Source organism: Leuresthes tenuis, unplaced genomic scaffold (genome assembly GCF_036924035.1).
Source record: "Leuresthes tenuis unplaced genomic scaffold, fLeuTen1.0.hap1 SCAF_7, whole genome shotgun sequence".
NCBI classification, from domain to species: Eukaryota; Metazoa; Chordata; class Actinopteri; order Atheriniformes; family Atherinopsidae; genus Leuresthes; species Leuresthes tenuis.
The window spans coordinates 26,640,665-26,654,057 of record NW_027325361.1 but is presented as its reverse complement, the minus strand read 5'-3'; the positions used below and the strand labels follow the sequence as shown (position 1 = coordinate 26,654,057).

Genomic DNA, 13,393 nt, shown 5'->3' with positions numbered 1-13,393 from the left:
GAAGGTGTGAAAGTCCGACCATGGTTTGTAAAAAGCGGGAAAGAAAAGGTTTCTATGCCCGAATATACACCATCAAAAGCGGAAGCGGAAGTGTTCGGCTGCAAGAAGGTGTGAACGTCCGACCAAAGTTTGTAAAAAGCGGGTAAGACAAGGTGCGAATACCCGACAATGTATGATCAAAAGAGGGAGCGGAGGTTTTCGGCTGCAAGAAGGTCTGAATGTCCAACCATAATTTGTAAAAAACGGGAAGAAAAGTCTCGAAAGCCCGACTATACACCATCAAAAGCGCGAGAGGAGGTTTTCAGCTGCAAGAAGGTGTGAATGTCCACCCATAATTCCTGAAAAATGGGTAAAAACAAAGGTGCAAATGCCCAACCATACATCATCATAAGCAGGAGTGGATGTGTTCGGCTACAAGAAGGTGTGAACGTGCAACCAAAGTTTTTAAAAAGCAGTTAAGAAAAGGTTCGAATATCCAACAAAACATAATCAATAGCGGGAGCAGAGCTGTTCGACTGCAAGTAGGTGTGAATGTCAGATCATAATTTGCAAAAAGCTTATGAGAAAGGGTGAGAATGCCCGACTATACACCATCAAATGCGGAAGCGGAGTTGCTCGGCTGTGAGTAGGTGTGAATCTCCGACCATAATTGCTGAAAAATGTGTTAGAAATGGTAAGAATGCCGGTCCATACATCATCAAAAGCGAGAGAGGTGGTGTTCGGCTGCAAGTATGTGTGAATGTCCAGCCATAATTACTCACAAACGGGTAAAAAAAGGTAGTATTGCCAGACCATACATGATCAAAACAGGGAGCGGAGGTGGTTCAGCTGCAAGAAGGTGTGAATATCCGACTAAAGTTCAAACATATTAACAAAAGCGGGAGGAGAGGTCCTCGGACGAGAGTGGTTGAGAATTTCCAACCATAATCTATAAAATGCGGTGAAAAAAAAGGTGTGATAGAACACTAAAAGGTGGAGCGGCAGTGTTCGGCTGCAAGAATGTCCGACTATATTTGTTGAAAAGCAGGTGAAACAAGGTCTGAATGCCCAACTTTACATCATCAAAAGCGAGATCAGAGGTGTATGGCTGCAAGAAGGCCATAGTTTGTTCAACAAAGAACAACATTGGACTTTGCAGTAGAAGAAGTTGAAATCGATCTAGACATTGATAAATATGAAGGACAAAGCAGTTTCCACTTGGTTTGAGGGAAGGAATTAATTTTATAGCAAAATCCGAAATCATGCATAACTCCTCAAAAAGAACGGATTGCTCAACCAAAGGGATGCTGCTTTCTCATTCAGGGTAATATGAGGAACTTTATGTTTGACACATTTTTAGACATGATAACTATGAAGGACAGAGCAATTTTAACTTGGTTTGAGCAAAGCAATTCATTTTATAGGAAAATCCGAAATCGTGCAGAACTCATGAAAGTAAGCTTTTTCTCGGATTCCTGATTCTCCAGTGTTGCTCTTTCCTATACTGCAAAATACAATGTTGTTCTTTGTTGAAATCGATCTAGACACTGATAAATATGAAGCACAAAGCAGTTTTAACTTGGTTTGAGTGAAGGAATTCTTTTTATACATAAAATCCCAAATCATGCAGAACGTATGAAAATAAGCTTATTCTCGGATTCCTGATCCTTCAGTGTTGCTCTTTCTTCTACTGCAAAATACACTGTTGTTCTTTGTTGAAGTCGATCTAGACATTGATAAATATTAAGTTAAAAGCAGTTTTAACATATGATGAGTGAAGGAATTCATTTTATAGATAAAATCCAAAATCATGCAGAACTCCTCAAAAGGGGCGTATGGCTTAATCACAAGTGTGGTTCTTTCTCATTCAGGGTAATATGAGGAAGTTTATGCTTGAAATATATGTAGAAATGGGTACATATGAAGGACAAAGCAGTTTTAACATAGTTTGAGTGAAGGAATTCATTTTAAAACAAATCCCAACACATTCAGAACTCATGAATAGCTTATTCTCGGATTCCTGATTCTTCAGTGTTGCTCTTTCTTATATTGCAAAGTACAAAGTGTTTTTTTTTTTGTTTAAATCTATCTCGAAATTGATAAATATGGAAGGACAAAGCAGTTTTAACTTAGTTTGAATGAAGGAATTCATTTTATAGTAAAATCCGAAATCGTGCAGAACTCATGAAAATAAGCTTATTCTCGGATTCCTAAAACTTTTGATTTGTTCTTTCTTTTACTGCAAAGTACAACATTGTTTTTTTTTGTTTAAGTATTTCTAGACATGGTAAATATTGAAGGACAAAACAGTTTTAACATAGTTTGAGTGAAGGAATGCATTTTATAAGCAAAATCCCAAATCATGCAGAACTCATGAAAAGCTTTTTCTCGGATTTCTGAACCTTTGCTTTTTCTTTTACTGCAAAATACAACATTGTTTTTTGTTGAAATCTATCTAGACATTGATAAATACCAGCCGAACATCTCTGATGCCGCTTTTGATAATTTATGGTTTGGCATTCTTACCTTTTCTTACCCGCTTTTTACAAATTATGATCTGACATTCACACCTATTTGCAGTCGAACAGCTCTGCTCCCGCTATTGATTGTGTACAGTTGCGTATTTTAACCTTTTCTTACCAGCTTTTTACCAACTATGGTCGGACATTCAAACCTTCGTACAGCGGAACACCTCCGCTCCCTCTTTTGATGATGTTTGGTTGGGCATTCGCACCTTTTTTTTACCCATTTTTCAGTAATTATGGGTGGCCATTCACACCTTCTTGCAGCTGAACACCTCCTCTCCCGCTTATGATCATGTGTGGTTTGATTTTCGAAAATTTTCTTTCATGTTTTAAAGCAATTATTGATGGACATGCAAACCTTCTTGTAGCCGAACACATCCACTCCTGCTTTTGATGATGTATGGTTGGGCATTAGCACCCTTTTTTTTACCCATTTTTCAGGAATTATGGGTGGACATTCAGACCTTTTCTCAGCCGAAAACCTACGCTCCCTCTTTTGATCATACATTGTCGGACATTTGCACCTTGTCTTACCCGCTTTTTACAAACTATGCTCGGACATTCAAACCTTCTTGTAGCCGAACACATCCACTCCTGCTTTTGATGGTGTATGGTTGGGCACGCTTTTCATTAATTATGGGTTGACATTCACACCTTGTCGCAGCCAAACACCTCCGCTCCCTGTTTTGATCATGTATGGTTGGACATTCGCACCTTTTCTCACCCGCTTTTTGCAAACTATGGTCGGCCATTCACAGCTTCCTCTCCACCATACTTGTATGGTGGGATATTCACACCCACTTGCATCCGAAGACCTCTGCCCCCACTTTTGTTGATATTTAGTCGGTCATTCGCACCTTACCGGCTTTTGGCAAACTATGGCCTTCTTGCAGCCAAACACCTCTGATCTCGCTTTTGATGATGTAAGGTTGGGCATTCAGACCTTGCTTCACCTGCTTTTCACCAAATATAGTCGGACATTCACACCTTCTTGCAGCCGAACACTTCCGCTCCACCTTTTAGTGTTCTATCACACATTTTTTTCACCGCACTTTATAGATTATGGTTGGAAATTCTCAACCACTCACATCCGAAGACCTCTCCTCCCGCTATGAATTAGTTTATCTATTATCAATAAGGATACTTCTACAATCGAACACCACTTCTCCCGCTTTCTATGATGTATGGTCCGGCATTCTAGTCTTTTCTAACACATTTTTCAGCAATTATGGTCGGACATTCACACCTACTGACAGCCGAACACTTCCGCTCCCGCATTTGATGGTGTATAGGCGGGCATTCTCACCCTTTCTCATCAGCTTTTTGCAAATTATGATCTGACATTCACACCTACTTGCAGTCGAACAGCTCTGCTCCCGCTTTTGATTATGATTGGTTGGATAATCGAACCTTTTCTTAACTGCTTTTTAAAAACTTTGGTCGGACGTTCACACCTTTTGCTGCCGAACACCTCCGCTTCCGCTTTTGATGGTATATATTCGGGCATTCGAACCTTTTCTTACCCACTTTTTACAAAAAATGGTCGGACTTTCACACCTTCTTGTAGCCGAACAACTCCGCTCCCGCTATTGATTGTGTACAGTTGGGTATTTTAACCTTTTCTTACCCGCTTTTTACCAACTATGGTCAGACATTCACACCGTCTTACAGCGGAACACCTCCGCTCCCTCTTTTGATGATGTATGGTTGGGCATTCGCACCTTTTCTTTTCATTCTTTCTAAGATAAGTCACATCAGAATCCATACACACTGATCCTCCCGTAATAAAATGGTCGGATCTTATCAAACTCACTTTGTTTCTTGTGACAATCAAGTCAGCGAAACAGCGTATACACGTCAAGACACTGAATCAAGTTTGCCACAAGAACTCATAAGTTTGGCAGTATTGCTCTGCCGTCAGCAATCATACACCCATTTTATTTTTGTGAGACATGTGCAGGCACCTGTTCGTCTACTGTTCTATCACTATGAATTAGTTTATTATCAATAAGGATACTTCTACAACTACTATCAAAGTATGTCCGGACTTCTTATGTTGCCAGTTGCTATATATGAATAAGTGGGTAGCTACTGACAAGCATTAAGCATGTCACACAGCCCAAACATATAACATTTCAGGACACACCACACAGTTAACAACCACAGTGAAGCGTGTCAAAGCCCAAACATGTAACATTCAACAGGACACTTACACAACACATTCGAATCAAAAAGTCAGACAACATACAAGAACATATACCCCAGCCGGCATTGCTCCCTGCCTATTTTCCTACAGCTCAATATGTGTGCGCACACCTTTATTCACAAACTCTTCAACTTATACTCTTTTACCGAAGCTGCTACAGCTCGATTGGCCAAATACCCTTAGATCCTATTTAGGTGAATTTGACATCTGCCTTACATGTAACAGATTAGCGGTTTAGCAGTTTTAATATAGTTTGAGTGAAGGAATTCATTTTATAGCAAAATCCGAAATCGTGAAGAACTCATGAAAGTCAACTTATTCTCGGATTCCTGAAACTTTAGATTTGCTCTTTCTTTTACTGCAAAGTACAACATTGTTTTTTTTTGTTTAAATCTTTCTAGACATTGTAAATATGAAGGACAAAGCAGTTTTAACATAGTTTGAGTGAAGGAATTCATTTTATAGATAAAATCCCAAGAGTCTGCTGAGAAAAGAGAGTGAATGCGAAGAATTGCTTGAAAGAAACGCGACACCGAATGAGCGGTCAGAACAAAGCATCAAATCGGTGTTCCCGTGGTGTTTTTGTTGCTGCCTTGTCTTTTGCACAGAGTAACCATGGGGAAGGTGGCCATGCCAACTAGCCTGATGCCCTGCTCCCGCAGTGACGGATAATCGTACTCTGGTTTCTCTTCATAACCTACAAGTCTTTTGCCTTTTACTAAAGACTTCCGTGGAGAGCAGCACTAATGAGTTGTTTCTATTTTTGGCAGGCTTTACCTTTGCGGTTGAAGCCCTTTCTGTCTGTGCAAAAGAAATCTTGTTACTGTGCATAGTGACTTCTCTGATTAGAGTCGCCTTGCTTGTTTCGACTGTGCCGATGTTCGAAGCTGGAGTGCAAAGTTGTGGCTTGAATGGTGCTTGCTGGAGCGTGCGGTAGTGCAAAGTTATACCATTTAAAAGGGCTGAAGAGTGCTCAGTGCAGCGGGTGGGCGGAGGTGCAAAGTGACACTCTGGCCACCTCGAAAACCGAGGTTACATCCACTACCAGGAGCAGCCCAAGCTCTGCCGCAAGTGCGGTGAGCATGGGCACCTGGTTGAGGCTTGTACCAAGGTGATATGTGGGAAGTGCACAGAAATTGGGCACACTTTTGGAGAGTGTCCAAATGGCAGGAAATGTAATATCTGTGGAGAATTAAATCACCTCTTCAGAGATTGCCCTAAATGTTTTGCCAACAAATTAAAGACGGTAAAGCCACAGTCAAGCCAACAAAGAGAAGGACCAGAGGTGGCAGTTGGTGAAGAAAGTGAAGAGGTTGACCCAATAAATTCCAACTTCCCGCCAAAAGCTTGGATTGGAAGTGAGGAGCAAAAAGGGGAGGGGCCTGTAGAGGCCTCACCACTCAGTGCTGAAGTCTGTGAGAATTCACAGGCAGAGGGTGGAGCTACGCTAAATGAGGAGGAAGAGCAGACAGGTGAGTCTAGTGAAGATACTCACCTCCCTGAAGGTCAACAGCCGAAGAGGACGGCATCTGAGTTGTCCTCTGATTCCCCAGTGGTATCAGAGAAGAGGGGAAGGGTTAGGTCCCTTTCAGACAGTTCTTCAGTGGAAGAACCTAGAGTCTTCCCCTCCGACTCACCAAATGAGGTCTCCTTTTTAACTTTAGCTCTGCAATCAACCCCCAGGGACTCAAAGTTAAATGCAACATTGCGTCAGAGGCCAACACCGAGAGTCCGAAAAGGAAATATAGATCACCCTACTCACTTTTCACCTAAAGAAATTAAGGAAGAGCTAGTTTCCCAAGAAATAACCTGAGTGTGTAATTTGTTTTGATAACTTAGAAAAACGAAAATGACATACCTACTTTCCTTTATCCTTTTAATGGTTCTCACCTTCTCAACACTAAATGTGAGAAGTGTGAAATCGAAGACAAGAGCCCAGAGTATTTTATCCTTCTTAGACTCCATAAAATCAGATGTGTTTTTAATACAAGAATGTGGACTACCTTTTTTAAAAAACCATAGACAATGGAAGGAAATGTGGCCCCATATATCGATATGGAGTGGCTCAAATCAAAATAAAAATGATGGTGTGGCCATTCTAATTAAAAATCCGCATGTTCTGGTGAAAGGTAGCACAGTGGTGAGAGACGGACGGGCACTTTTAGCACACTTGAATTTTATGGGGCAAGACTTTAACCTCTTAAATATTTATGGTTTGAATGGAAAAAATGACAGGTATAACCTTTTAGAAGATATACAGCTTTACATGCTAGGGCAAGTACCTTTAGTTGTAGGAGGGGATTTTAACTGTATCTTGAGCAGGAAAGATAGAAAAAGAGCAGGGGGAGATTTTAAAGTGGATAAGACTTCGATTTTACTTCAGGGCATATGCAGGGATTTTAAGCTTACTGACTGTTTTAAAACCATGCATCCCAGAGAGGAGGGCTTCACCTGGTTTAGTCATGATGGCACCAGAGCCTCTCGCATTGATTATTTCTTTACTAGAGATTGCCCACCCACTGATGTTAGATTAACCCCGGTTTTCTTTTCAGACCACCTTATGCTCTCCTGCACCCTTTCACCCCCTTCTGGTGTGACAGTAGGAAGTGGTCTGTGGAAACTCAACTGTTCCCTGTTGGAAGATGAAATCATAGTCAGTCAGTACAGGGAATGTTATAAAGAGTGGCAGACCCTTCAAGACCTCTACGAAACACATGCACAATGGTGGGAAATGGTGAAGGAAACGACCTAGACTTTTTTTAAACAGCAAGGTAAACGTAAAAAAAGGAAAGAGAATAGATGTATGATGGGACTACAGAAACGCTTACAGCGCTACTTTAAACTAAATCAGTGTGGCATAGACTTTAATGAAGAAATCAAAGATGTCAAAAAGGAAATGTCAGTTTTAGCAGAAATAAAGAGTAAAGGAATTTTTGTAAGAAGCAGGGAGCAGGAAATTGAGGAAGGTGAAAAATGCACACGGTACTTTTTAAAGAAAGTTATAAATAAAAAGGAGTGTATTCAAAATCGAAAAAGAGAAGATGGGTTTTTAACAAAATCCACACAAGAGATGATTGAAACTGTACATACCTTTTATAGTAACATGTACAAAGAGAAACCAGTGCACTTGGAAACATCGGCAGAAATTAAAAAATTCGTTGACAAAACCGTAAAAGAGAATGCACACTTGACACAGGATTTTACTGCTTTAGAGTTAAAAAAATGTCTAACAGGTTTTAAGAGAAGTCGAGCTCCGGGTTTAGACGGGCTTCCTGCTGAATTCTATCTGACCTTTTGGGACTTTTTATCATCAGACATTTTAGATGTTTTTAAAGATTTTGAAAAACTCGACCGACTGCCTGACAGTTTTAGAGTGGGAATAGTGACTCTACTTTATAAAAAAAATTATAAGACTGACCTATAGAATTGGAGGCCCATCACACTTTTAAACTTTGACTGTAAACTTTTTAGCAAGGTTTTAGGGACACGGATGTCCTCTGTTTTAGAGGAGGTAATTCACCCAGACCAGGCTTGTGCCATCTCAGGGAGACAACTCACCGACAGCCTCGTACTGATTCGAGACATCATTGATTACGCTAGAGACAGAAACACCCGGCTTGTCATCTTAAATTTAGACTTTGAAAAAGCTTTTGATCGGGTCTCGCATCAATATCTCTTTCAGGTGTTGCAAAAGGTGGGTTTCCCTCAAAGACTGACAACATGGGTGGGATTACTGTACCAAGATATAAGCAGTAGGTTCGTCATAAATGGTCACCTGACTGATGCAGTGAAAGTGAAGTGCGGTGTTGTGCCATCTCAGGGAGACAACTCACCGACAGCCTCGTACTGATTCGAGACATCATTGATTACGCTAGAGACAGAAACACCCGGCTTGTCATCTTAAATTTAGACTTTGAAAAAGCTTTTGATCGGGTCTCCCATCAATATCTCTTTCAGGTGTTGCAAAAGGTGGGTTTCCCTCAAAGACTGACAACATGGGTGGGATTACTGTACCAAGATATAAGCAGTAGGTTCGTCATAAATGGTCACCTGACTGATGCATTGAAAGTGAAGTGCGGTGTTGTGCCATCTCAGGGAGACAACTCACCAACAGCCTCGTACTGATTCGAGACATCATTGATTACGCTAGAGACAGAAACACCTGGCTTGTCATCTTAAATTTAGACTTTTAAAAAGCTTTTGATTGGGTCTCCCATCAATATCTCTTTCAGGTGCAAAAGGTGGGTTTCCCTCAAAGACTGACGACATGGGTGGGATTACTGTACCAAGATATAAGCAGTAGGTTCGTCATAAATGGTCAACTGACTGATGCAGTGAAAGTGAAGTGCAGTGTTTGGCAAGGATGCCCATTATCTGCTCTCTTGTATGTGTGTTGCATCGAGCCTTTAGAACAGATCTTGAGAAAAGATTGACAGATTAAAGGAGTTGTAATCCCAGGCAGTGCAGGCTTGGTAGCTAAATGTGTCCTATACATGGATGACATTAACATATTGTGTACAGATATTTTATCTATAAATAGAACTTTCGATGTCACTGACTGGTACGCCAAGGGATCAGGGGCAAAAATAAACAAAGAAAAGACACAAACCAAATTTTACGCACCATGGACAGAATCAGAGGTGACTGGACTCCCCCTGACAATTGCCCACAGAGACCAAAAAATACTAGCGATCAAATTTGATACAGAAGGAAAAGGAAAAACAAATTGGCCAGATATTGTGGGGAAAATAAGGAAACGACTAGGGTTTTGGGGACTCAGAGGACTGACAAGAAGGCAAGATTTTAACTATCAAAACAGTTATTTTACCTCTGCTGTTCTGTTGCCAGTTCTGTCTTTATGCCACCTCGAAGAGTTCTTTTAGACCTGGAACGAGCCATCTTTTATTTTTTATGGAACTCCAAATGGGAGAGGTTGAGGAGGGAAGTACTGAAGAAGCCAAAAGTGAAAGGAGGGAAAGCAGTACCAGATCTATATTTGTTTTTAGGAAGTCTCTTTACCTCTGTCCAATTAAAGTGTGCAATTAACCCATCCAAAAACCCAGCGGCAGCTGCAATGGCAAGATTCTGGATGGGGGCCTACTTGAGAAGACTACGACTTTTACCATCAGACCTGAAAGTACCTGTGTCTTTTAATCTAATAGAAAGTTATGCTTTTATAAAGACATTTTAAACCATTTTAATTTAGAACAAGAAGATGTACAAGTTTTAACGTGCCATCGATCTTTGGTCTCTGTTGTGCCTCAGTGAGTCCAGTGCGTGGGCTCACTATTGGCGAGCCCTCAACAGTTTGGCGCAGTGTGAACCTTTCAGCTCTTACGAACAGACTTTGGGATTTGTCATGGATGGTGGCTCACGAGATTCTCCCAGACAGATCTGTCATGCACTCCAGGGGTATGTCGGCGACGACCACCTGCCCCCGTCCAGGTTGTGGCGCGCCTGAGACGGTGAGGCATCTCTTCTGGGAGTGCAGTGCTGCTGTGGACTTGTGGGCAACAGCCGACTCCTTAAATTTCCCATACTTACCAGCAAGAGAGGTCCTGTCAGCACAACTGGTGCTTTATGGGGTGAGTCAAAATCAGAACCTCAGGAAAGAGGAATTTGTCAAACAGTGGTTCACCCTGGCTGCCATCAAAGACGCCATATGGACCTCAAGAAACTTGCTGGTAAGAAGGCACAAGCATATTCCCCCCGTGGCTGATATCCAGATGGCAGTAGCAAAAGCCCAAGAGGCTGCAGCTGGAAGCGGCAGGCCAAGGACGCAGCCACAAAGAAGCATCGCCTCTGTGCTCACTCGGACGAAGGAGCCGGAGTCACACGAAAAAAGGGTCCAAGCAGTAGCAGACTGGCTCTCCGGGCGAGGCAGGTGGGAAGGAGCAAATGGGCGGGGATCTCCCCTGAGCACTGTGATGGATCTGAGAGGTCTGCTGATCGGAGGAGCAAAATGGGATTCACACTGCGCCAGCAGGACTATAACATGACAAAGATAACTGACTCTACTTCTCTGAGTAGAGTCGCCTTACTTGTTGCGACTGTGCCGATGTTCGAACCTGGAGAGCAAAGTTGTTGCACCAGCGAGCACCATTCAAGCAACAAAGGGCTTCACCCGCAAAGGTAAAGCCTGCCAAAAATAGAAACAACTCATTAGTGCTGCTCTCCACGGAAGTCTTTAGTAAAAGGAACAATCGGGCCCTATTCGATGGCTGCCTTGTCTTTTACTCTGTGCAAAAGACAAGGCAGCCACAAACCCCACGGGAACACCGTTTTGAGGCTTTGTTCTGACCGCTCATTCGGTGTCGCGTTTCTTTCAAGCAATTCTCCCGGTTAGCCCGCATTCGGCTCGCTCCCAGAGCCGTGTTAAAGTCTACTTCGTATTCACTCTCTTTTCTCAGCAGATTAAAAGAAAGTTTCATCTTGGGCTCCCTGAAACTTCCATCCTGTACCGCTGTTTGCTTTTTCACAAGAGCAGAGGAGAGCGCACCTTTCCCAGCGGCACTGCAGTACCAGGTCGATGCTTGGAGTGAACGGAGCAAGCTCCTTTTTCAACTCCTATTCCTAAAAATCCATTTAATATGTAGTCCTCGTATAGAGGACATATCAGATATTAAACTGATAAGAACAGATACTACACTTGATCTTAGCCAAAAGGCTGAGAAGCGATAACTGTCCACTGGTTCACGTCCGAGGGCCCTTCCTTGCACAATGCGCACTTGTAGCGGTGTTCTTTTTTTGGCCATAGGTGGCCAGAGTGTCACTTTGCACCTCCGTTGCACTGAGCACTCTTCAGCCCTTTTAAATGATATAACTTTGCACTCCCGCACGCTCCAGCGAGCACCATTCAAGCAACAACTTTGCACTCCAGCTTCGAACATCGGCACAGTCGCAACAAGTAAGGCGACTCTACTCAGACAAGTCACTCTGCACAGTAACAAGAGTTCTTTTGCACAGACAGAAAGGGCTTCACCCGCAAAGGTAAAGCCTGCCAAAAATAGAAACAACTCATTAGTGCTGCTCTCCAAGGAAGTCTTTAGTAAAAGAAGAAAGACTTGTACGTTATGAAGAGAAACCAGAGTACGATTATCCGTCACTGCGGGAGCAGGGCATCAGGCTAGTTGGCATAGCCACCTTCCCCATGGTGAGCTTTGCTTGGTTGAGATGCTTGCTCCCCCCCCCTTGCTCCTCGGCTGACCAAGTAGGAACAATCGGGCCCTATTCGATGGCTGCCTTGTCTTTTACTCTGTTCAAAAGACAAGGCAGCCACAAACACCACGGGAACACCGTTTTGAGGCTTTGTTCTGACCGCTCATTCGGTGTCGCGTTTCTTTCAAGCAATTCTCCCGGTTAGCCCGCACCCGGCTCGCTCCCAGAGCCTTGTTAAAGTCTACTTCGTATTCACTCTCTTTTCTCAGCAGATTAAAAGAAAGTTTCATCTTGGGCTCCCTGAAACTTCCATCCTGCACCGCTGTTTGCTTTTTCACAAGAGCAGAGAAGAGCGCACCGTTCCCAGCAGCACTGCAGTATCGAGCTGTAGCAGCTTCGGTAAAAGAGTATAAGTTGAAGAGTTTGTGAATAAAGATGTGCGCACACATAGTAAGCTGTAGGAAAATAGGCAGGGAGCAATGCCGGCTGGGGTATATGTTCTTGTATGTTGTCTGACTTTTTGATTTGAATGTGTTGTGTAAGTGTCCTGTTGAATGTTACATGTTTGGACTTTGACACGCTTCACTGTGGTTGTTAACTGTGTGGTGTGTCCTGAAATGTTATATGTTTGGGCTGTGTGACATGCTCAATGCTTGTCAGTAGCTACCCACTTATTCATATATAGCAACTGACAACATAAGAAGTCTGGACATACTTTGATAGTAGTTGTAGAAGTATCCTTATTGATAATAGATAAACTAATTCATAGTGATAGAACAGTAAATGAACAGGTGCCTGCACATGTCTCACGAAAATAAAATGGGTGTATGATTGCTGACGGCAGAGCAATACTGCCAAACTTATGAGTTCTTGTGGCAAACTTGATTCAGTGTCTTGACGTGTATACGCTGTTTCGCTGACTTGATTGTCACAAGAAACAAAGTGTGTTTGATAAGATCCGACCATTTTATTACGGGAGGATCAGTATGTATGGATTCTGATGTGACTGATAAACCCATTTGTATCTTAAGCATAATCTAATACGTGAGACAACGCCCTGGCACACAATAAAAAAAAAAAAGAGAGAGCGGTTTTGTGTCCCCACAGTCCATAATGTAGAAAAGAGACTAAAAAGCCTTTCTGATTTGGTGTGTGTGCTCACAGTGCAGAGTGTAGAGAAAAGAGAGAAAAGAAAGCCGTTTTGATGTCACGGGTGTTGTGATTTACACACACACATTTCTGAATTGAGAAAGGAAATTATTTTAGAGGAAGCACTAGAGTTTAGATCCCACATTTGTTGATAGGCATTCATTTATTTCTTCACTTCTGATGAAGTTTCAACAATAAACAACAAACTTTGTATTATGAGAAAGAACCAGACTCATTCTTCAGGAATCCGAAAATAAGCTCTATTTTACAAGTTATGCACGAATTCAGATTCTCCTATAAAATGAATTCCTTAACTCAAACCAAGTTAAGACTGCTTTGTCCTTCATATTTATTCATGTCTAATCAAGTTTCAACG

At 42.1% G+C, this 13,393-nt stretch overlaps 3 non-coding genes across 3 annotated transcripts; 1 reads left to right on the top strand and 2 right to left on the bottom strand.

Annotated features, from left to right (window-relative positions):
• Positions 1 to 5,384: 5,384 nt before the first annotated feature.
• LOC140312468 (U5 spliceosomal RNA) lies at positions 5,385 to 5,498 on the top strand. The gene has a single exon (XR_011916962.1). It is a non-coding gene; the product is annotated as a U5 spliceosomal RNA (small nuclear RNA).
• Positions 5,499 to 11,198: 5,700 nt separating this feature from the next.
• Positions 11,199 to 11,389, bottom strand: LOC140312488 (U2 spliceosomal RNA). Its single transcript, XR_011916981.1, has one exon. It is a non-coding gene; the product is annotated as a U2 spliceosomal RNA (small nuclear RNA).
• A 300-nt stretch (positions 11,390 to 11,689) lies between these two features.
• On the bottom strand, positions 11,690 to 11,803 carry LOC140312474 (U5 spliceosomal RNA). Its single transcript, XR_011916968.1, has one exon. It is a non-coding gene; the product is annotated as a U5 spliceosomal RNA (small nuclear RNA).
• Between the last annotated feature and the right edge of the window lie 1,590 nt (positions 11,804 to 13,393).